This window comes from Carlito syrichta, unplaced genomic scaffold, assembly GCF_000164805.1.
Source record: "Carlito syrichta isolate Samal-C Ts95f unplaced genomic scaffold, Tarsius_syrichta-2.0.1 Scaffold301786, whole genome shotgun sequence".
In the NCBI taxonomy this organism is placed as follows: domain Eukaryota; kingdom Metazoa; phylum Chordata; class Mammalia; order Primates; family Tarsiidae; genus Carlito; species Carlito syrichta.
The window spans coordinates 133,200-156,969 of record NW_007245882.1 but is presented as its reverse complement, the minus strand read 5'-3'; the positions used below and the strand labels follow the sequence as shown (position 1 = coordinate 156,969).

The following is a 23,770-nucleotide window of genomic DNA, read 5'->3' as shown; positions in this document are numbered from 1 at the left end:
GGGCTCAGGCAATCCACTCACCTCAACCTCCCAAAGGCACGGGATTACAGGCTGAGCCACCGAGCCTGGCTAACAAATATTTATAGCATGACTAGAAAGGTAGCTGCCCCTTAACCATCACACAAAGCATGTTCCTGGGAAGCCTGGTGCTAAACCTTCCTAGATGACCTGCTTCTGGGTGAGGGTTTCTTGCTTAGCAAAGCAGACTCATTGCTGTGATCTATTGAAAGTCAGTCCTCTACACAAAGGTTTGTAAACAGTAACAACAAATAACAGAAAATTAAAATGTTAAAAACAAAAACATATATTTACTTGCCACTTACTATGAGTAGGCACAGTGCTAGGCTCAGGGGGATTCAACCGTGATCAAGATAGACATAGTACTTGTCTTTCTACAGTCTTCCTTGGAGGAAAGGAAGACTCTAGAAAGATAATCTTTTTAAAAAAAACTAACATTTAAGTCCACATATTATGGCAAAGGCTTCTATATTACTTTGACCAAAAATTTGTGATGTGATAGGACATCAAAGAACCATCAACTAATCTCTGAGACAGTGCTTCGTTTTTGTCAGTACTGACAAAGGTCTCCAAACAATTTTGGTTTAAACGTCAGACAGGGTCAAGACCTTTTCTACTGTCATTTGATGTACTAGAGCTTACAATTCATATATGCTAGAATGTATTCCAATAATCTGCAAAGAAATACTAATAAATGCAAGAAAGGCACTTAATACTAATCTTCACACATATATAAGTAAAGTGATCAATTGCATTGTACTACTATTTTCTTCAGTATTATTGAAAATTGTCATTGAAGTTACTTAGCCAATTAGGGAAAGGGAGGGACTTAACTAATCATCATTGTCATCATAACCATTACCATTTATTGACTGCTTGCTATGTGCTATGTTGAGTACTTTGAAGAACCAATCTCATTCTATCCTCTACAGTGAGCACTATTGTCCTGTTTTACAGATGTGGACATTGAGGTTTAGACAGACTAAGCAATTTGTTTGAGGTCACACATCTAGTAAGCAACAAAGCTAAGATCCTAACTCAAATGTTTCTGATGCTAAAGCCTGGATAAACCTCTTGACTGAGACTGAGAGAACATACAACCCAAATCTACTTTGTGTTGCTTCCTAGAGCTGCGCAGCTGTGCACTGTACAACTTCTAGAGTTGTGCAATGCTGCCATCTTAATCACCTGTGCCAAAGTTTGAGAACAGACATCCAGGTTATTTCCAGATCTACCAAAACAGAATCTCTGGAGCTGGAACCCAGGAATGTGAACTTAAAAAAAAAAAGTCCCCATGAATGATTCTCATTTTTGCCCTGGTTATAAACTATTGAACTGGGGTATAAATGCACTCAATTTTATGGAATTTTACTTAATCTATTGTTAAGTGGTTAAATGTGCTACATCCACAATACTATAAAATACAATCACAGTTGAAGTCTTGTTAAGTACAATTTTACTTCTTTGCTGATTTTATATTAAGTTATAAAGGCATTAACTCAGTGGCACAATTAATATTAAAAATTCAAGTCACTTTCAGCCCCTCCATGTAGAGCCTCAGATATATTGATTTAAGTTTGCCCTGAAGCGTGGTTGACAGATGAGAGAACTAACATTATCTGGGTCATTTTGGTGAAGTGTTTTTTTTTTTGAGTTGGAGTCTCACTCTGTCGCCCAGACTGGAGTGCAGTGGCTGCTCCCGGCCACCGCAGCCTCGACCTGCTGGGCTCTGGCGATCCTTCCGCCTCAGCCTTCCCAGTAGCCAGAATTACAGGCATGCGCTACCACACCCGGCTGATTTTTTGATTTATTGTAAAGATGAGGTCTTGCTGCCCAGGCGGGTCTCGAATCCATGGGCTCAGGCAATCCACTCACCTCAGCCTCCCAAAGGCGTGGGATTACAGGCTGAGCCACCAAGCCCGGCAGTGAAGTGTTTTGAAGTCTTGGATAACAATGTTGGATTTGAGGGACTGGATGATGTTAAGACATAATGGACCTTTAAGTAAGGTGTGGCACAGTCAAAGCTGGCAAGAGGAAGACAAAATTGATCAAAGTGCAAAGGTTAAACCAGTGGGGCAAAGAGAAGAGAGAGGAGAAAATTGCAGTGGCCCAAAAAGGCTCATCCGATGGGAATGCACCAGAAAAGAAGATGATTGGCATCCACTGGGTGGGACAATTACTCCCAGCCATGGGTGAGGCACTTGAGATGAGCAGGAGAAAGGCTTCCTACAGCCAGGGAAGGGAAAGGAGTAAGCCAGCTAGAAGACTGGTAAGGGCAGGGACAGAGGGAGGAGAGCTGGAGCAGGTAGTGAAATGGGGTCTAGTCCAACTTGTCTGGTGAATGCAGAAAACTTGAAGAGAAAGTGTGAAAAAAATAAGGCCAGAAAGGTAAAATCATAGCATTTTTAGAGTGAAGGGGAACATTAGTTTTGGATTAACCTAATATTTCAATCTGCTAGTGAAGATACTAGAGATAAATGGGGATTAAATGACAGCCAGTCAGAGGCCAAGCAGACAGAAGGAACTGTCCCAGACTCTCAGTACTGCATGAGCTCTGCAGTTAGAGCACAGCTGGGCATCATTTGAGTTGACTATAAAGATCTTCCATACAGGGCAATGGATTTGGAGTTTTCCAGTCCCTGGATATTGCTGGAGCGTTCCAGTCAGGGAAGCAACAAGATCAAACATCCAGTTTAGGAAGACTGATTTGGCAGATACACAAGATGAGATGAGAGGCAGGTGACAAGAACAATTAGTAGGCCAAGCAGGCATGCGAGGCACAGATGACAGGCTATATTAACCCACTGTACAGATCAAAAGACTGAGCTTTGGACTGTAGCCAAACCCACGACTGGCAGATTTCAAAACCTTTTGAGGCTGGAATCTTGGAGAGCTCACCCTGCTTTGGGTGGGAAGGTGAGGATGGCCAGCGGAGTGCAGTGGTGGAGACTGGTCCAGGAAAGTTGAGGATGGAGAAAAGACCATTTGGACTTGGCAATGGGCATGGTCACTGGCGGTGTTTAAGAGTGATTTCAGTTGAATAGTGGGGGTGGCTGGCTGATTTCAAAAGGGATGAGAGTGAGTGGGTGGTAATAAAATGATGGCTGTGAGTATAATCTCCTCTTTCAAGAATGTTGGCAGTGAGAGGAGGGAGAAAGAATAGAAGCAGTCTGAAGAAACTGCAGAGCAGCATTTTGTTTTTTGAGTTGAGGAATCCTTCATTTCACCAATAGAAAATATGTATTTATTTATTTTCAACACAAAATATATTATCAAAATCCCCAAGCTACAGGTTTATCTTAAGGAAAAATATATAACCTAACTGGCAAAGTTAGTCCTTAACGATCCATTCCCAAGCAGATTTTTCAGATAAACATAAACATAGATCCCCATTTAACTTTCTATTTCTATTTCTTTTCTTTTCTTTTTTTGAGTCAGTGTCTCACTCTGAAACCATAGGCATGTGCCACCATACCTGGCTTTTTAAATTTTTTATTTTATTTTTTTATTGGAGAGATGAGGTTTCGCCATGTTGCTCAGGCTAGTCTCAAACTCCTAAGCTCAGGCAATTATCTCGCCTCTGCCTCCCAAAGTCCTAGGTTTACAGACATGAACCACTGAGTCCGGCTTAACTTCCTTATTTCTTGATTCTAATCATTGTCACACACAAAATAAGGTACAGCCTTTCTCTATGCTTTGTGGAACTTTTTTCCTTCCTCTTATGGGATCCCCACAAGACTCTAGAAATGTCTTAGACATTTCTACTTCATAGAGAAATGCATCTCAGAAATGTACACATTGGGTAACTGGCCTACCAGCAGACCAGGTCCAAGAAGGAAGTTGAGGATGTGAAGACAAATCCTGGAATACTTTGAAGCTATCCAAGCCATGCATTTCCCATTAAAGTCCCCCACCAGGGGTATGAACAGTGTGGTCTAAATCGTTTCCCAATGTACTCCTCACTCAAATGTTTCTTCCTTGCTCTTTTCTTAGGGAATCTTCACCTATTTTTAGGATGCCAATTTTAATTTGGCTAGTTTGAATTAACTCAATATTCATAGATGTCTGAACCCTTCTTTTCCACAGCTACGCAAATTGTGGAGGCTAAATATATAAAAGTATAAAAGTTATGACTTAATTTACATGAATAAGCTTTCTTCCTCATGAAATCACTATATGGCACCTCACATTTGAACACTTGGTATAACATATACACAAACCACTCTGTCTGCTACAGATATACTCAACATGCTATATTAATTATAATTTCCATTTTATTTTTTTCCAGAAGATAGTTATTCTTCAGTCCTTAAGGACTCAGCTTCTTACATGGGTTTTGGTGGAAGTCATGGGGCAGCACCTGCAGGTCTAAGTAATACAGCTTCACAAACAGCTTGGGAATCACATAGGTGTCAAAGACACTTCCGAAATGTCCCTGACAGCTGTGGCCTCCACTGTGTTTTGAATGACGAACTTCTCAATAGCCTTATCCTTGGGCACTCACTGGGTGCAGTTTGTGCAGCGAATGGACTACACATGGCCATGGCCCTTTTTAGCACTACCATTGTTCCTTCTTTTCTTTGTCATCTTGGGAGTGAGGACCCGAAAGAGCAGAAAATATTTATATAACACTTATATGTGCTAGGTATTGTAACAGATGGTGGGAAATGTGATGATAAATAGATGAAGGGGGAAATAGAGGATGCTATGGTGATATGCAGTTAAGTGGAAATCCCTTTATCGGGTAACATGCCAAAGTGCCAAATTTAATACAACCTTTTAGAGTTCAAACTTCTAGAAGAGAATTAGCTAATATTGTCTCCATCTGTGTCCTCCATAGCACACCCTTTTTGTGTTCTTTGAGTCTGAGTCTCACTCTGTCACCCAGGCTGGAGTGGCACAATCACTGTAGCCTCGACCTGCTGTGCTCAGGCAATCCTTCTGTCTGAGCCTTCCACGTGGCTGGAACTACAGGTGTATGTCACCATGCCCAGTTAATTTTTTAAAAATTTATTATAGAGATGAGGTCTCACCACGTTGTCCAGGCTGGTCTCAAACCCCTGGGCTCAGGCAGTCCTCTCACCTCTGCCTCCCAAAGTGCTGAGATTACAGGTGTGAGTCACTGCGCTCAGTCAATAGCACACTCTTAATAAAAGTTTGTTAAACGAATAAACCATGGGTCCCAGGGGATAAAACAGAGTGAAATGATGAATCCTAAGATGGGGGATAACTTTGGAAAAGATGTAAGACATGTCCCTTTTAAGATATGGGGTGAAGAGGGAGGGGCAGACTTACAGGTCATCAGAAACTTGGAAGTCTAGAAAAAGTTAAACTGTTGATTCCAGCTCCAGTGCTTGTGACCAGAAAAGGTGCAAGCGTGAGGTTATAACCCCAAAATGGAGATGCTCTGGCAATGAGAATGGATAAGGAGCAATTCTTGGGGGAGATCTGTTATGATTCTATCTTCAATAGAAGCAATGCTTGCTGGAAGCCCTCAGACGTGATTGGGATTGAGTTTCAAGACAACAGCCAAGTTAAGAGTGCCATCCAGAAACCATTCATTCATTCACTTATTTTGGGAGTATGGAGGAGGATGTGGAGAAGGAAGAAAATTAACCTTGTTTTACAATAACAGATGGAAGTGTAGTCTAAGGCAGGATTAAATGGAAGTCGCTACATAGAGGAGGAGAAATAATTAGAACTGGATGACTCCAGAGAAAATAAGCTGGTTATGGAGGAAGCTTCCAATCTGATTCCTCCTCTACCTTTCTACTGGTTCAGGGACTTGCAATGCCTGTGGGTTGAATATGGCTGCAGGGAGTGGGGAGCATTAATTTGCAAATTAAGCACTCCTCACTCTATGTAAAGTCAACCCAGGGCAATTCTTGAATGAACATAGACACTGGATGAATTCTCATTTAGTAGAAGACATAACAAATCAGAAAGAGTTAATGCTGATATAATTAATCAATGGCAGGGCAGGATGAAAACCCTGAGCCTCAGAGGCTTGAAATTTTCCCTGACAACCAAGACCAGGTAGGTTCTCTTTTAATGCACTCCCATTCTCCATCAGAGTCCTTTCATAATCAATCATTTAAATTTAAATAAGCATCTTCTTAATATCTGCTGTCCTGCAAAGGCAGAGATTGTGCCTATCTTGCTATACCCTCAGCATCTAGCACAAAATGGGCAATTGATAAATACTAACTGCGTGAATGAGTGAATAAATCTGCAGGAACATGAAATTACACTATTAAATATATCTTCTACTGTCCTATGGAACAACTTCTTATTCTTAATTGTTGCCACATTTCCGAGATTTTATGAAAACTAGTAAGACAGTGAAAATAGACTTATTTGCATTTTTAAGCACTGCTATTACCAATAACTTTTAAAAACAATGATAAAAATGTTTCAACTTTCCCAAATAAGAGAAAAACATGAGAAAAAATAAAGCAAATTATTTCAAATAAATTTAAAGACAAGGTAGAATAGTGATCTTAAAATCATATTTTCTAGATTTCTTTGGAGTTATTCCACAATAATAGTTTCTCTATAACTTGAAACTTGGTGAGCTCCAGCCTCACAGAGACCCTTTTAAAAGATCCGTTCATTTTATAAGACACATTAAGTCTGACTTGAAATGCACACTTCAGTATCTAAGAACCCTAGCAAAGGAGATTAGCAGCCAAAAAAGCAATTAAGTTTACAGTAAGGTTACAGATACAATATCTAGTACACAGTTTGGAAAAGGAAGTAACGCAAAGGTCATACCCACAAGAAAAAAAGTAACACTAAATAGTAGACTTTTTTGGAAGAAATGAAATCCCATATTGCAAAATCTTTCTTTCTCATCTCATAAATACACGTGCTTGGGGGTTTAGAAAAAAAAGGAGGAGGAAGCGGCGTCACTGAAGTTTAACTGGCACAAAAACTGTGAACCAGGCCGCGAAATTGAAGCATCTGTGGAGTCAGGTTCCTGATTAGCTGTTCAGTTTGATCTCAGATCCCTTCCTAGAATGTCCAGGATTGTAGGATCCCAAGCCAGCTGGGTCTGTGTGCATTAGAGGAGCTTAGGGTTCAATTAAACTCAGGCAGCTACCTCAACAACTAACATGTGAAAGGCTGGGTTTCCGGAAAAACCAACAATATTTTCAAACGAGGCAATAATCATAACTATACACATGAAGGAAAAGGTGTTCCCACAAAAAAACAGGATTGCATGAGACAGACACCAATTATAGGTCGCCTTGGGTAATTTTGTTTAGTTACACAGTCGTATAGATCCCTGGGTTTACAGTGGTTGTGCAGCCCACGAAACTATCTTTAGCCGTTCCTCTTCTGTGTCAGTATCTGTTTTGAATGAACAATGCTCTCAGATGAGCCCAAAAGATGTATTTAGCTCCCACTATTACGATTTCTGATCCCCTTTACTTTAGCTCTTTTGAAATAACATGAAAGCTTTGGCTTGCTAATTACTTTTAGCCAGCCCATAGAAAAATTAGTTTATCTTCCTGATCAAAGCAAATTAGGCAGATCATGGTTGATTAGAATGCAACAGTAAAATCTCCATACTTTCTCTTCCATCCCCTTTCTCTCAGAAATAGGGCCTGTGTCAAATATGTAGGTATTTCCCACGGCCAGGCCAGACTCTGTTTCCAACAGGGACTGCTGCTTGGACAATGGTTCTTACACAGACACTAAAGTTCTTTAGTTCAGTCATTGTGTTTGAAAAGAACTAGTAACCCCTTAGCTAGCATTTGATGAAACATCTAGATTTACATATTTCCTTAATTGCATTTTTGAATGTGAGTGAGATTTATCTGACCAGAGTTAAATGCCTCCTTTATTCCCCTACCAGAGGCAAAATTCAACTCCATGCTCTTAAAAAAAAAGTAAGGTGGGGGTGTATGGAATCTTATTCAATTTCGAGCCGAACAAATTTTAGGGTTTCAATAAAGTGGGACGAGGGAATTATGTTACCAAAGACAGGAAAGATATATCTTTACCTTCCAGAGTGAAAATGTCAGTTTCTAAAGGTTTGGCTTGCTCAGCTCTTTCAAAAAGGTTTATTTTGATTTTAAATGAATGCTATTCCTTGTTGCTGAATTCCCCACATCAGTTGCTAAAAAGCTCCCAAATTATTGTCCTTAATAATTTCTCACTAGAATGTCTGTTCTGCGACTATAAAAACTGGAAAGTTACGTTTTATTTTCCTTATTTATTTACTATAAATTAACAGTAAATCTTGCATTTAGCTCCATTTAAACCTCCCTCTGCAGCTGCCCATTTGAAAAATAAAATGGTTGCCTTCTTTCACTTCAGTGGGCACAATACAAAACATCCATTGAGCTTTCCCTTTATTGCAGCTGCCAATGCCCAGCCGACTTTTAACAAACCAACCAAGCGGAATCACAATGCAGCTGCAACATTTTATGGTATTTCTGTTGGTTCTCTTTTGAGACTGAAGGTGTTAATTAGGAATCAAAGAACACAACCCTGCCAGCTTTCTTTCACAAACCATACCCTGGTCACTGCAGTTTTCAGAAGAAAAATAAATCTAATAAAGGGATAAAAATGTTGTTTGTCACACCAGTAAAGTGTACTTAAGACCCTTTGATCAAAAGCTTTGTATGTAGTCTTGTCAGATGGGCTGGAAATATTGTATTTTTTCCTTTTCTCCCCCCTCTTAATGCAGACTTATCTGAATTTTGAATTTAAAACTGTCTGGACAAAAAAATATAAGCATAGGCATGTGTGGTATTCTTTGTAGGTGATAACTGTTGTCACAGAGTAGAATAATTTTACTTCCTAGAAAATTTTTCATAGTCAACGTTCCTTCCCTTTACAGATTCACATGAAACTGAGTCTTCTGTTAGTATGATATTTCAACTATAAGTTTTCATGCTTACAATTTACATAGACATCTGTCAGTACTCTAGTATAAATGCTTATTTATTATATAAAATTCTCAGTGTTTCAGAGGATCTTTTTTTTACATACATAGAACTGAGTATTTTAATAAGTATAAAACACCATATATCTACTCATACATATATACTGTTAATTTATCAGTTTGTCATTTTTGTATAGTTTTTACGCATTTTGAGTATCATGCCTTCAAACGTAACAGCGTGAAGTCATTACCTTTAATCTTCAGTCAAAGTTAAAAGCTTAAAGTAAGTTTATGAAGTTAGCACTGCTGGGAATTAGTCAAGCCTGCTAGCTTTCTCAGCACGAGGTTTTGCTGCTAGATGCACAAATCATGCCAAAATCCATTAATCCTGCTGGAGAGAGGCAGAAAGAAGGTCTGCTTGTTGATTTAATGTTAATGAAATGAATGGGCTCCTGAGGCTACCTACAGAGGCCCTCTAAACTGTAAAACAAATAAAGTCATTTTAAGTAATGCTCACTGCAGGAGAGTAAACAATGCTTCCAGATTTGCTGCACAAAATGGGAGTGAGTGTGGGTGTGTAGAAACCTCCCATTTCCTACAATCCCGCTACACCTGTCTTATTACAAAACCCACAAATGTCAAGCTGATAGACTCAGAGAACGATGGGATCAAGACAGACCTCAGAGCATGTGTTTACCTCTCTTATTTTACAGACTCAAAAATTGAGGCAAGGAGGAAATGCATCTTGTCAGAGATCTTAGGGCTGATTAGTGGGGTAGCAAGATCTAGATCAGTAGTTCTCAAACTTGGTTGCACATTGGATTTGCCTTGGGGAGTTAAGAAACATTCTGATGCCTAGTTCCTTCCCCTAGAGATTCTGATTTAGTTGGTTTGGTGTGTGATCTGGGCTTTGAGATGGTTAAACTAGCTCCCAGGTGGAACTAATGTACTGACAAGTTTGAGAACTTCAGATCTAGTCTTCTTATCTAGTGCACTGCATTTTTTCCTGCAGCATAGTGTTATTTCCTAGGTAGGAGTGTGCCCATTGAATTTATCACCCTATAGAGTAAATGCAAGTAGTTTGCAATGTTGAGGTTATTTCCACAATAAGTGTTTTTTCTTTTCTGTTTCTTCATTTACATGCAGAGATGTGCTCATGGTGTGTGTGTATACATGTATCGTGGATCCCTTGAAAGACTGAACTCTACCCATTGGGTGAGTCAGCTCCACAGTGGGAGACAGTAGCCAAGCTCTACGCCACCCTTGGCAGCTTGTCCTCTTGCCTCACTCTTCTTCCTGTTTTGCACTTCACCTCACCTTTGAATCCCTTTCTAATTTGTCAGTCTCCTCTGGGCTGCTATGCTCCTCTTGTCCTCTCCTCTCCATCTGGAAACCTTCCCTTTGTCTGAGAGAAACCCTTCCGACTTTTCGCTTGAAATTGTTCAACTCTTGCCACCTTCTGTACCCCCCTTGGTTTGGTGATTATTTATGCTGCCTAATAAAGCTGGGCTGACATTTCTCCAGTCTGCACTGCTGGATAAAATGCAATAATGTCTGCCTGAAAGTTCCTTCCCTTCTGGTTTTAGAGTAGTAAAACAAATCTGCTTCCTGGTTTACTCATTCAGTAGGCACTTGGGGATTCCAGAATCATCTTTTCATATGTAGTAAGATATATAAGATTTCCCTCGTTCTTTTCAGATTTGCTCTCTTGATTTTTATCGGTTATGGGCAAAGCAGTTCACTTTTCTTGCAGAGGGGTACAGCACATCTGTAGAGACAGTAACACAGGCTTATCTAGAAGAATTAAAAGATTGATTCAAGAGCTGCTCACCCCTCTCCTCTCTGCTGAGGATCACTGGGCCTAATTCCAAAGGCTTCTTGCTTGAAATACAAGCCCAACTGGTACCGTGAACCCCTATTTAACTTTGAATCCCCTCTCCTCCACACATTCACATCATTGATACCTGTTCCTTGAGGAATACTTTTAGCCTCATTGTCATCACTGACTGAAAGATCCTTCCTGCAATTATGTTGAGCCAACTGCTTCTTTATCAAAAGAGGCTACTAAAGTTCATTGTGAAAATTTGATTCTGTTGGATGTATTTTCAGACCAACATAAGCTTATTCCTTAAATCAGTTTTTTTCTTAAAGTCAAATTATTTTTTTGGTTGTTAATTAAAAATAAAGAAGCATATTATTGTTGTGTTGAAATTCTGTTTTATCTGAATGCACCTTTGGCTCTGAGGGAAGGTTGAATTCTCTGCCTTCTATCAGTCCCCCTAAAATGAGTAATCTCTTGCCACTGCTGTAGCAAATCAACTGTTGGTGTAGGAGCTTCTAGGAGCAGAAGAAGCTACCAAGCTGAACTTTTATTCAGTAGTCAGGAAAAATCACGAAGGTGGATGAGATGAAAAAAATGAAAGGAGAAAAACAATTCCAGTCCTGGACTACAAATTATGGGCATTCGTTTAATTGTGTCTGAGTGGTAGAGTCCTAACATTGTGCCATCAGCCTGTGACCAGGTGTTCACTCAGCCATCCGCTGTCGTAGAGATTGTGCAATGTCTATACAATGCAACACACCCATGTGCAAATATGAAACTTCATTTAAAACACACAGAATTTGTTATTTATATGATACTAAGATTCAGAGATGAAAGTTAGAATCGTTTTTTGTTTTTAAAATAACAGATATTGAGTGATGTCCAAATCATTTGAAGCTGCCTCTCCTTGTTTCTCCCATTCTTTATCTAGTAGGTGCTGCTCTCTTCTTGTTTTTAACATTAAAAAAATCTTTTTGGCCGGGCTCGGTGGCTCAGCCTGTAATCCCAGCACTTTGGGAGGCTAAGGCGAGTGGATTGCCTGAGCCCGCGGGTTTGAGACCAGCCCAGGCAACTTGGTGAGACCTCATCTCTAAAATAAATAAAAAATTAGCTGGATGTGGTAGTGCACACCTGTAGTTTCGGCTACTTGGAAAGCTGAGGTGGAAGGATCGCCAGAGCCCAGCAGGTCGACGCTGGGGTGGCCATGAGTGTGCCACTGCACTCCAGCCTGGACAATGGAGTGAGATTTCAACTCAAAAAAAAAAAAATCTTGTTGGATAAAAGTACGTCTATACTTGTTAAATTTCAGGGCAATTAGTTTAGCTAATTTAGGGAATAATGGTAAGAGGCAACATGGTGTATTTGGAAAGCATAGGTTTAGTGTGATAGCAATTGTAACATCATCAACAACAAAAATACTAGCACCTAACATTTACCACATGCTCTGTACATGAAGTGCTATGCAAAGTGCTTTGTGTGCATCATTTCACTAATCTACACAGCAACCCAGTAAAATAGATGTCATTATTATTGCCATTTTACAGATGAGAAAACTGAGGGACAGAGTAACACAGCAAGGCCACTCAAGATAAGGCAGTGATAGTCATCAAGAAATGTTCTCTTTTCTAACATTAAAAGATGCTCTCATAGCCACACTAATAACTATTTTACTATTTGTTATGAGGATCAAATGAAAAACTGTAGGTAAAAGCATTAGCTGCATTAACTTTTTTTCTGTCGTGGGAGTTTATAAACAATGCAGTCTGCTGAGTTTAGAGGAAATAACTTCTCTGCCATCACATTATTAGATTATATCAGAAATTATATCAGCTCGTCTCACTCTGTTGCACATTTTGTGGCCAGAAAAGGGCACCTTGTATCTTAGGTGTGTGGACAAAGTTTGAGTTTTACGTAGCGTTTAGGGGAACAGAAGAGTACCCTCGAATGAGAAAACAGTGCTGACTCTCCCTCAAGTGTGCCCTGGCTACATGGCCTTTTAAAGTTGCCTTGATGTAGATGTGCATGGGCATGAGGTGTTTTAAAATAAAGGTGTTAAAACTATTCAGATGTGGTGAGGTCAACAGATCAGGAGATGACTGCCATTGAAAAGGAAGTTTGTTACTCACAGTTCCCAAAAAGAGGGGCCCACAATGCCATGCAGGGCCACACAGGAAGCACTGGGGTTAGTCAGTAGGCAGAAGGAGTGGGAGAAAAGCATGGTCGAGAGTCTTTATTGTGGTTTCCGTGGAAAAAATGGATGAGGCAAGGTAATCGGTCTTAGAATTGGCTGCTTTGAGTAATTTCAGTGGGCTCTAGGGTGTAGGTGCTATTCCAATTTGTCTGGTCTCTGACCTTGGGGTGAGTAGGACAGGGGAATATTGACCTAGAATGTGAGAATTCTGCAAGAACCTGAGAAAGGTGATGTTTGGTTGAGGGGTGAGGAGGTGGGGCTTTGGATTGAATGGATTGCATAGGAAAGGCATACTCACAGGAGAGTCATGTTCTATCTCCAGGAATTCCCTAGCCCTGGGATGGGTGATGTTTCTGGAATCAGTAAGATTTCAAAGCATCATGAAACTGAGAAAATGAAAAACATAATACACAGGAATTATGTGTTCTGATCCAATTCCCAGAAAGTATACAGTGGAAGCGGACAAGTAGATCAAGAATGCTGACTGAGTGTGGTGAGTGCTATAACAGAGGAGGGCTTAGCATTGATGTGCAAGTATTTAAAGACAGGTTTCTAAAACGTGGTGTTACAGAAGGCTTCTCAGAGGAGGTGGCATTTGAACTGAGTATTAAAAGACTTACAGAAGTTAGCAAAAAAAGAAAGCCAATCCCAGCAGAGACCAGCACATATGAACAGTGGGAGTGTAAAATAGAGAAACTGTAGGATGCAATTTGATGTGATCAGAGAGAAGAGAGCATAGGGTGTTAAATTAAGTTTAGCCTAGAGCATCTTCCTTACATATTTTAAGTTTGGTCTAATATTTCTCCAAATATAGTGAACTATAACCTAATTAGATGTGTAAACAGACAAAAAAGTGAGGAGAACCCGAGCTAACAGAATTTCAGTGCTACAGGAGAAAGGGAATAGTTACAAGAGACATTGAGGCAACATAAATTTGATCAAATTAAGGTCCCAAATGAAATAAATTTCAATTATGATAAACACATGCTTAACTACTATCAACAGAAATTTGGGACCTTAATTATGTATTCCCCAAACTAAATCGGAGTGCTCCTTTTTGCTCTCCAGATTTTTAAGTGGTTCAGAGACACTATATCTGTATTTATAATGGACCAAAATAAGACGATATTACCACAATTTAGGCACCTACCTAAATATGAACATATAACACATAAGCAACAGGATATTTGGCAACATCTAGAAAAGTAACTGGGAATTTTAAAAATTCATCTTAGTATCTGACTTTGGAGCAAAAAGGTGACAGGAAGGAGTACTGGACTGGGAACTTCAGGAGACCTGGAAATCAATTCCATCTTTGCCAGCTACACAATTTTGGGAATGCCATTTACCTCTTGTGAATATGACTTTCATCATCTGTGAAGTGTTGGATTTGGTGACCTCCATGATTCTTTCCACTATAAGTTCCATGGGTAGCTTTTGACTCATTGAAATCCTCTGTAACCCATCTAAGTGCTTTTGATTCCATTTATTTGGGCAATTAGGGTAATGCTCTAGCAATCACGATTAAATTTCAGTCTTGCACTGTGTAATGCGACCTTAGGTATACAGCTTAGTCATTCTGGTAATTTGTGGATAAAAGATTATCCTTTTAGCTTCTTAAGGTAGAATTTAGTCTAAATGTAGTTAACTATTAGCTCAAGCTCTGAATTTGTTTTAATTAACATAAATCTCCCAATATTATTAGCCTTTCTTTCCTAATATAAAATTAATTCTGTTCTAAGAAGTTCTTACAGCTAAGGCAAAGGGTGCTTCAAATTACTAAGCAAAAGTCATTCGGGACCAGACCATATGCACCTAACACTTCTCACAACTACAAGACTCTGGGGAAGTGGACATTTTGCTGGAAGGCAGGCAGCTGTAAGGTGGAAGGTGGATACTTGCTGTCAGTGAATCACGTTGCTAAAACTTTTGAGATCTTCAAATGAGATACTCACACTCTAGAGAATATGGTTTAACTAGGATTTCCTTTTGCTACCCGAGCTTGAAAGCTCAATGAAAAAAGATCTTGAACTTCCTCTTGTGCTCTGTTGCACTGAGTCTCAGAGAACAACAGCTGCTGGAGAACAGGGGTTACGGATAAGTTAACATCTTCCACCAGAGGGATGATGATGTAGCTTTTCTAAGTTAAAAATCAAAGATCTCAATTTTGGTGCACTTAGAGTTGATACTTTAATCCCAAAGACTCTTCTTTCTAAACTTCCCTTCACCTTGTAGTTTGAAGCCCTGAGGGGGAAGTGTCTGAGATAAGGACAATGCATCCTTCCAGTTTTCTTCTGATACTATCTGGAAGCAAGGGATGGAGAAGGGTAAAGAGAGACACAGGAGAAGTGTACCACCTGGTAACAGGTGTCTAGTGGAGTTCAGTAGCTCACAGTCTCTCAGTTCCACCTGTTCTTTGGGCATCAGATTGCCTCAGCCCTTCCACCTCTCTTGCCATTCTTTTTCTAGAATGATCTCCTCCATTGATTTACTCCATTGTACAGTCAACACTATAACAATTCTAGAGCAGGCCTATTGTCAAATATAGGCATATCTGCTAAGGGTGCCTTCAGGACAGGAAGTATGAAGACAAAAAGAAAAAAAAAAGAGAAAGATTTCCTATCTCAGTTTTTACCAGAAGATTCCGAATTCATTCTGTAACTTCACTCAATAAACTATAAAATACATGTTTATTATGAAAGTCTCAATATTTATACAAAAGAGTTGATTGAGGAATATACATTCTTCCCCAGAAATTTTTATTTGATTTTCACAGTCAAATAATATTTACTGCATATGTATGTAAAAACAGAAAGGTAAATATTTTGTGCCGATACATTTAAAGACCAATTGATTATGTAACACAGTTCCTTCAGGTAAGTGCCTCACAAGAAAATTTATAACCTAAAGCTTCAAGTACCATGTGGTGTTTTGTGCATTGAACCAATAAACTCATTAAAATAACACTACATAAACCCAAACACAACACAATGAAAGTTCTAACACAGCCCACATTAACCAACCAACTTTAAAATAATATCTTTGTTATGCACTAAGGTTAAAAATTCAGCAAATTCTTTATATTTTTTCCACTTGAGATCATGTGTGGTTTTCTATTTTCCCGAGAAGTACACTTTTGTGGCTTTTTTTTTTTTTTGATCAAAAGAAAGTTATTTTTACAAATAGACATCTTTTGTAGTGGTCCCTGCTCTACTTAATCAAAGATTCAAGAAAAAAGGAAGACAAACGTTTGTCTTAGTGAAACATATAAATTTTTAGGTTCTTTTCTTAGTGTAGGCTTTGTAAAGAAGGCATGTTTATAAGGTTAGCTACCACAGTTGTGTGTTGTGAGGGAGACCAGAAGGAAGAAAGAGGAAATAAAGAGTCTGGCTGCAAAATTGAGGAACAGTTTGAAACACTTGGCTTCTGGTTGTGAAAGATGAGTAACACTGGGGAAAAGGCCAGGCTAACAAGGGTCCACTTGAGGAAAGCTTAATCTCGCCTGGCAGGCTGAGGAGGAAGGTCAGCTCTGTGCACGCGTTCTCAGCTGGAGCTGGGCTCCCTTTGCCAGGACAATTGTCTTCTGCATTTCAGCTTCTGAACTAAACTGAAGGTGCCTTCACATAGCCAGCTCCTCAGTCTCTCCTCTTGAAAGGGTTGGCCCTCCACTCCCATGCCCTGTCAACATATGTATCATTTCTGCCAAGCCAGTGACACAAAAGGAATTGTGTCTCATCAGTGTGTTGGTGTACATGTTAGAGTGTGTATGAGATCGCTTTCTTCCCCCTTGACCATCACAGTTCTTGTCTGAAAAAGGAGTAAAAACTACTTCTGAAGGCAAGAATGATAAAATGAATATCAGAAAAATGTGTGTCTATAAAAAATGGGACACTCAAAAATTAGGGCTTGCTGAATAAATTAAATTATGAATGTTAATAAAAAACTAGAGTGTCAGAATATGATTTTAAGAGATTATTGTACCCCAATGTATCCTACATTTTTCAAATGTTAGTACCTACTTGATGAGGGTTTCTTTACATGAAATATAATTTATAATTAATTGGTCATCTAGAGGTTTTCATGTTGATTTTTAAAAAATATAATAAGTGATTAATGTATATGAGGTTAATAGCAGCAAATGAATCAAAGGACTGCAGAAATTAAATGTGTAGTTCAGAAAATGTTCTTTGTTTGAAGTAGGGGATTTTCTTTGACTTGTCCAGATTTCTAATTGATACAGTAGCCAGTATCACTAATTGTCTAGTTGTTAAATCTTGCATAGTTTTAAAATATATGTTGGGGAATTTGATAAAACTTTGAAATAATTCTCTATTTTGAATCATGGCATTACATTATGACACCTTTGTGGCATCAATTCATCTCATCTCATCTGTTTTAAAGGTGAATACAAACTCAAATAAAAATTGCGTGTTAAGAGAGCCCATGTCTCTGAACTGAGAAATAGTTATAAAGAATGTAGCTATTTTACTTGACACATAGATATAGTCAAATAAAAAAATTTTATTCTTGCCCAGGAGGTTATTAATCTATTGATCATTCTTTGCAAGACTCTTGCAGTCAGCACAATTTATCCCCAACTTTGAGACAAAAAACATTGTTTCTGTGATAAGAAAGTGGATACATGAAAAGATTCCTACTAAACTAAAAATATTGGCCCTAAACTATGAAACATCATGTTTATTTATTGAAAATTAAAAACTGCAGTTTGCTCTGGAATTCCCTAAAAAAATATTTCTGGTATTAGAGCTTCATAAATTGTGTTTCTGAAAAGAAAAATGGGCTGAAATATTTCAGCACCAATTACAATTATTATAAGACATAACTATAAATGGGAAAGTTGGCTTTCTTGTGTTGCTGTAAATTGACCCTAAAGATAACTTCAAAAAGATCCAAAAATATTTTGAGCAACGGAAATATTCTTGGAATAATCTTACAGGCCTCAAGTTAGAAATGATAATAGTACCTACGTCATAAGGCTGTTGTGAGGTATATGACAGTATTTAGTGCTGGACACACAGGAAACACAATATAACTATCAGCTGTTATAATGATTGTTATGAAAATTATAAAGTCGTTAGACATGTAAATTCTGATGTGTGTTAAAATAAACAACTCATTGCATCATTTAAACTGAATAGAATTCAATTGTTTTTTAAATGGGGCTGGACCATAATTGTGGGATACCAGCAGCCGTGTGTTGTCTGTACTTGTAGACTAGCAGTTCTCATCTATCTTTCTCTTACCTCTTTTAGTCACTGGGATTTCAACAGCTGGTTCAGCCAATTTTGCTCAATCCAATATTACACGTATTTACCCAACATTCTTTAAGAGTCAGGCACCAGTATGGACACTTGGGATATAAAGTGAAAAATCTATCCTGGTGGAGGTCACAGCCAAGTGAACAGAATAAACGCTGAAGCAAAGAGCCCATCATTACATGCTGGAGTATTATTCCATCTGACTTTAAGGAAGTTGTTTTCACAGTTCTGGGTTAATTACTTTGCATACTCTCAAAGTAAATCTCAGTCTCTCCAATTCCAGACTTATACACTGAGAAAAAAAGTAATATACAGGGCATGAGAAAGCACTGTTGCCTTTGAAACATCTTTGAAACAGTTTCCCACTAATGCAAACGCCCTTTTAAAAGTCTTTTAGCATTACTATGAGAGATATAATTCCATTTCTTGAAATCAAATGACTAATGTTGTTCTGCCTTCCAGTTTCAAGCAGGGCATTACCATTGGACTTAATCAATGTAACAGAAAAATTAACTGGAAGAAGGGAGAGAACAGATTTTGAGAACAAACCTACTTTCTACCATGTAACAAATGGAGAACAAAATTAATTTTGAATTATGAGAATTTCAATGAAAAATTCCACATTATAGCCCTTGAAAAGTCTCTCTGTCCCATAGATGAGGTCCATAGGGAAATTAGTCATACAGTTGGTATCTATAATGGCTAAATAAAAGTGTGGATTAAAGGTGACAGATCTGGGAATAAAAGTTGTAATGGGCAGGTACTCATGAGCAGCTTTAACAAGTTAAATCCTACCAAGATACATCAAAATTAGGACTAGATAATCTGTTTGTTTTGTCTGGTATGTAATACATCAGTCATGGCTTTAATGCCAGTCTGATTCATCTCTCTACTAAAAAACGAGACTCTATAAAGGAAAATATTGCAACACCAGTGAAGAGGTTGAATCTTACAGGAAGGGATTTGTCTTCCTACAAAGACTTCAATTTACCAGAAATATCTACTTGCGAAGTGTTTACAAGGAAATGTGCCATTTAACTTTATTCTAAATGTTTATAAATAATTGAACCAACCCCCCCCAAATTACTTCGTAAAATTGCTCAGCGCAGAACTCACTACTGTTTTCATTTCTATCTTATGGCATATGATTTAGATTATTTGGAAATATACTTAAATTTTAGCTAAAATGATTTAAATGCATTATGAATTTGATAAAAGAAATGTAAAAAATAATTTACTAAAGTCAGTCAAAATTAGGTATCAGTTATAAAATTATAGATACCCTGTAATGTTTTTAATTTTATGACAGCTTTATTGAGTTAATTATTTAGTCTGATATTTCTATACCTTTGACAACTATATGTTTGGAAATTAAAAACAATCAAATAGTTTAGATAAAATACTTAACTATAACTATAAGAAATCATAGGCTAGTTTTGTGTTTTTAAATTTCTTTTAACACATTCAAATGTGACTAGTCTATTATTAAAACATGATGCTATTTAACTACATATGTTATTACTTGATCTCAATCTTCTAACATCTATTATTGCTACCTTTTGTTGCTTCATCAGAATTTCTTTACTTTGAAGAAAATGCATAAAGAGAAGGGAAAAAGTTAAAGATTATGCTTATTACATATAAAAATTAATTCTTATCACATAAATTCTGCCATGAACATGTTAAATATAGTCAGTAAAACATTTTAAATTTATGCCACAAAACTGTTTGAATCAGAACTTGCTACTTTAAAAAAATTACTCAGACTAATTTTCAATTAGTTTCAAATATTGTTCCATAACAAAAAAATTATGACAAAAACCCTGGGTCTCCTGGAGGAAAAGAAAGCACTTCATTAAAATACAGAAAAGTTAAGTTATTGACATTATTATATTTTAAACAAATTTTAAAAGTAGGTTGTAGAGCAAATTGTATAACTTTTACAATTGATCTAAATGTTAAGACATAACAGCTACTATTTTTGTAATCATATCTAAAGTACAAACATTTTCTTTTACTTATGATACTTTGCTTGAAGAGAAGTAGAAATATATTAAGCCGTTTTTAAACAAGATTCTAAAAAGATCTTTAATTTTGAAACTGTATCTTAAATGTTTAAAACACATGTATGATATATTAATAATTAATAATTAGTTAATATATAATTTAACTAATTGAGGCTTTTGTGCAGTTCTCATTAACATTAGTTTTACTAAGTAAGTATAAAATTAAATTTTGTTGCAAAGTTACATATGAAAAAGTAACCAAACTACATAAAAATTTTAAAAATTCTTTCTCTTGGCTCCTTTGGTTTATACAACATAAATTTGCTTGTGGATAAAATGTCGATGCCTTTAAGCAACATCAAACACAAACAAAAAAACCAAAAAACACCCTCAATTTTCTTTCAAAAATAAAATAGCTGTCCTAGACAGAAAAGTATACTAACTGTACTGGGATGTTCATTAGCATTTAGTTTTCTACCTCAGTGCCACACTAACTAGATGAAAGACACATCAAAGCAGCATAGGGAGTTTACTTTTAAGACTCTATTAGCAAAAATGTCCACATTTGATGAAATAAAATAACTTACCTATACTAGGATTAGTTGCTAGGACATATTTCTGACAGATTACAACTGGTAGATTGAGATGTATTGAATGTTGTAAACAATCATTACCTACTTTTATATCTCATACTGGGTATGTTCCTTATTTTCTGCTGAGTGAACTTTATTAGCTCCTGTTAGTAATATCAGAGCACATAACCATTGGGGATGGTGGTGGGGGTGGGGGGAGAAAGACAGGCAGAGAGAGAGAAAGAGAGAGAGAGAGATTGATTAAGATTGAGATTTTTCCAGTGCTTTCACTATGCTCAGTGGTTCAATTACAGATCTACTGGGGGATGCAGTTCAGTAAGAAAAGACAGTTAATATTAATGTTTGGATTGGCTTAAGATTTAGCTTTTCTGGGAAGAAAGATTATAAAATAGCCCTAAACAGCTCTTGCCTTCTGTGAAGATATGAAGGAAACTTTCTTTACCTACAAGTCTGATCAACTATCTATCAGACTGTGGCAAATGTGCACAGCCATTTGCCAAATGTGTACAGCTGGAACTTGCCATTGTCAATCTGTTTGAAGAAAATGAAATCCATGATCTTCTTTTGAGGAGGGATTAGGAGATAACATTTTGACTAAATAAATAGTGATAACTTCCGTCAAATAATAAAAGATAGTGGTTCTGGCCTTTCACACACACCAGTCTTTGCACACTGATCTTTCTCCTCAAAGCTTAATTACCACTGGGCCCCAGTATAGTGCAGGCATATCTTAGTGTTCCCTTATAAGAGCAAAGGAGAGTTATTTTTTAAAATAAGAAAATCAGTAAAATACACACTTGAATATGAGTAAGTCAAAATCCCTCTCTTATGCTATGACTGCAGAAGCGAAGACAGAAATGGTCAGTTTACTAGGTGTAACCAAAAGAGGGCATCATCTACCCTTAACGTCTGCATAAAATTCCTGTGATTGGGAAAAAAAACCCACAAAAACCCCAAACCTTTAACCCCTGATAGGAAAGCATCTGATGACCCCTGGCATTTTGTACTCTATAAGGATGCTAAATCATGAAATCATACTTTATGAAGAGCATCAGGTCAGTTATTTACTTAATGTCTGACATATGTTCAGTACTCATATTTCCCGAAATGTGTTGATGTTCTAATGGTTACATTAGAAGTACATACTTGATATTTACTGTATCACTTTTCACAGACACTCTGAGTTTAATATTTTATAGGGCACTGAGAAAATTTCCCCCTAGGCTGAGGTATAGACTGTCACCAAATTACATGAGGATAATAAGACAATTAGCTTCCTAATGATATCTTAACTTCAAGAAGTTATCTGTAACATAGATAATAGATAGACAGAAGGATAGATAGATAGATAGATGTGTTCCCTATCTAGGGGAACACATCAGTAGGTGGCAGTAAGTTCTCCTGAGCACATGGAGGATGCAGTTAAATGCATTTGAGGTATGTGGGAAACGGCTTAAAACAGAATTTTATGCCAACTTTTCGTAACAGAAGCCTAAGAAATGTTTGTTCTTTCATGTGGGAGAAAAAAAGCACTCTAACACTATTCATAAACTTATTTTCTGCCTTCTTAAAGCATTTTTTATAATGACGTGTTTGGGGGAATTGCACACTTCCCTGGTGTAAGTCGAATTTCTTCAGCGTGATAAGGAAGAACAGGCATAGGCTCTTAAGTGAAATTGCCAAACTGGTTTTAGAAATTCATTATACAAGATGGGTGTGGTGGCATGCACCCAGCTATTTGGGAGGCTGAGGTGAGAGGATCGCCTGATCCCAGGGGGTTCCAGACTGCAGTGAGTTGTGAGTGCGGAGCGAGAGCCCAAATTGAAAAAAAAGAAAGAAAGAAATTCACTGTACTAGAGAACACATGATCATGATCCTTGAAACACTGACTTTAGCCGTTGAACTTGAGAGGCTAGGGATGAGTATTCTGCTTTGTAGTAGAGACAGCTGTTCAGGAGGAGGAAATGTGAATTCTGAGAGCATGGTCATTTGGAAGAGAAGATTTCCATCTCTGGAAAAATATCACTACCACATGCAATGAGTGCTGTTGAAGAGACACCTGGTGGGAAAAATAATTTTGTCATTCTTTCAGATTAAAAAAAAAAAATTCCTACCAAAACAGTGTTATGGTAGATAAGAAGGTGATTGCCATCTACCAATACTAAAATCTAGCAGGATGGTCCCTTTCAAGTGCAATATTAAGGCAAGTAAACATTTTGTTTTTCTTGCTCACTCTATATTCAGAAGAGGAATCACTATCTACAGAAAAACGCTGTGCAAGCCTCTTCATGTTTCCTCCCTCCATAAAACAACTCAACAGGAAAGAACGAATTCACAAATATCCCACCCAGCTCCTGCCAAGGTACATCAGAGAAGCTGAAAACTGGGACTGCATGGGCTTGGGGTGGGCTCCATGCAATGTGGTGAATTAAAACCTGAATGCTTCCCCTTGTGACGTTTCAGGACGCCTACTTCCCAGGTGGCCTCGATCCCGGCCTCTCGGCCTGAAGGGTTAGAGAACCAGATTCTTGACACGGGTGGAGGGAGTGGTCACCTCGGTCTGCGAAGAACAGGGTTCCTCCTGGGCCATTTCATCCCCAACCACCTGTTACTCTTGGGCTTGGGCTTTCCAGAGATAAATTACGAAATGAGACGCGGCCTTCTCTCCGCGGTCAGGGCTTGGAGGTTGTGGTGGGGAGGGATGGGGGAGGAGGACCCCGAGGGATGACAGAGGGCTTTCGGTCTCCCCGTTGTTTACCCGCCGGGCAGCCTTCAGCCCACTTCCCTTTTCCTCCCCCGGGGGAGGAGATGGTTAAAGATTACACCGCGGCGCGGGCACTTCAAAGGGCGGCTCGGGCAGCCAAAGGTGCAGATAACGTTCTGGCAGCTCTAATCGGGGTTTGTGGTTGCCACATTTTAATCACTTCGTTAAAAAAAAAAAAAAGAAAGAAAGAAAGAAGGAGGG

The 23,770-nt window shown here is 38.2% G+C and overlaps 1 protein-coding gene across 1 annotated transcript in view; it reads right to left on the bottom strand.

Annotated features, from left to right (window-relative positions):
* LGR5 (leucine rich repeat containing G protein-coupled receptor 5) overlaps positions 1-23,770 on the bottom strand; it is a 151,832-nt gene that overhangs the window by 125,936 nt on the left and 2,126 nt on the right. The window lies entirely within an intron of this gene.